The sequence below is a fragment of the Ursus arctos genome, unplaced genomic scaffold (genome assembly GCF_023065955.2).
Source record: "Ursus arctos isolate Adak ecotype North America unplaced genomic scaffold, UrsArc2.0 scaffold_11, whole genome shotgun sequence".
NCBI lineage: Eukaryota > Metazoa > Chordata > Mammalia > Carnivora > Ursidae > Ursus > Ursus arctos.
The window spans coordinates 44,136,623-44,138,291 of record NW_026622775.1 but is presented as its reverse complement, the minus strand read 5'-3'; the positions used below and the strand labels follow the sequence as shown (position 1 = coordinate 44,138,291).

Here is a 1,669-nt window from a genome sequence, read left to right as displayed (position 1 = left end):
ACTGAAAACTCCTTATTTTTGATAATCTTCTGTTACAAATCCAAATTGAATACTGTTTCCTGGTTCTATTGGTGGTAAACACATCGAAAGTGATTAGGACCATGACCACAAATTCACTTTCATAAATAATTTCTTACAGCATCAACAGCTTCATCACATCATTTTTCTATAAATAATGTTTCCCAGAGTTTTAAAAATTAAAACTAGAGGAAGGTGATCAGAAGGTACAAACCTCCCGTTAAAAGACAAGTAAGTACTAGGATGTAATGTATCCCACGATGTCCATAGTTTACACTGCTGTATGAGATATATGAAACTTATTAAGGGAGAGATCCTAAGAGGTCTCACCACAAGGAAAATTTGTTTCTTTTTTCTTTTCTTTTCATTGTATCTATATAAGATGATGGATGCTAACTAAACTTATTATGGTAGTCATTTCACAACATATATAAGTCAAAGCATTATGCTGTACACCTTAAACTTATACAACAATGCTTGTCAATTATTCCTCAGTAAAACTGGAAAAATATGAAAAAAAAAAACCCTGAATTTCAGTAAACAACAAAAGTAAAAATAGAAAACAAATAATCTGGCTCCACCAGTTCTCAAATTTTCTGTTATCAGTAACATTTTTACAGTGCTTTGTGGCCAGTTTTTTTTATCAAGTAGCTAGGTCTACACAATGTAATAAATTATAATATTCCAAAGATTTAGGATCTTTTCCTTTGGCGCACCACTGAAAATCTTGGTGTTGCCATGGGCTGCCTCCCTGCCCAGTATTGATCATATTGTAAGAACAAGCGGTACCCAGAGCCTCGCTCTGCAGATGTGTCCCTGATGCCAAGATCCGCATCTCTGACATGGGGTGGAGGAAGGCAAAAGTGGATGAGTTCCCTCTGTGGCCACATGGCGTCAGATGAGTATAAGCAGCTCTCCTCTGAAACCCTGGAGGCTGCCCTTGTTTGTGCCAACACATACATAGTGAAGAGCCGTGGCAAAGATGGTTTTCACACCCGAGTGCAGCTCCACCCCTTCCATGGCATCCACATCAACAGGATGTTGTCCTATAAGGTATGCGGGGTGCCTTTGGAAAGCCCTGGCGCACAGCAGCCAAGGTCCACGTTGGCCAAGTCATCATGTCCATCCCTACCGAGCTGCAGAACAAGGGGCATGTAATTGAGGCCCTACGCGGGGCCAAGTTCAAGTTCCCTGGCCACCAGAAGATCAACATTTCCAAGAAGTGGGGCTTTGCTAAGTTTAATGCCGACGAATTTGAAGACGTGGTGGCTGAAAAGTGGTTCATCCCAGATGGATGTGGGGTCAAATACATCCCTAATTGTGGCCGCCTGGACAAATGGTGCAATCTGAAATCATAAGAACCTCGGCACTGCCCGCTCCCTATTCATGCCCATTGATAAATCCTACTTCCTGTCCAAAAAAAAAAAAAAAAAAAATCCTAAATTTAGTAGTCATACTTAAAAACACTACATATAAATTAAAAAATAATTTTTTTCATTCTTAAATACTACAATCACTTATTAATAGGTTATATGTGCCCAGTTGGATACCACAAAACTTCTCAATCCTTGAAATCTCATTGACATAGCCATCTCAATTCTTGTTCCAATTTTCTGATAGTATTTGACTTTTATTACAGGAAAAAAAATGG

General features: G+C 39.1%; 1 pseudogene; it reads left to right on the top strand.

Annotated features, from left to right (window-relative positions):
• The first annotated feature begins 756 nt into the window (after positions 1 to 756).
• LOC113255497 (60S ribosomal protein L10-like) lies at positions 757 to 1,376 on the top strand (annotated as a pseudogene).
• The last annotated feature ends 293 nt before the right edge of the window (positions 1,377 to 1,669 follow it).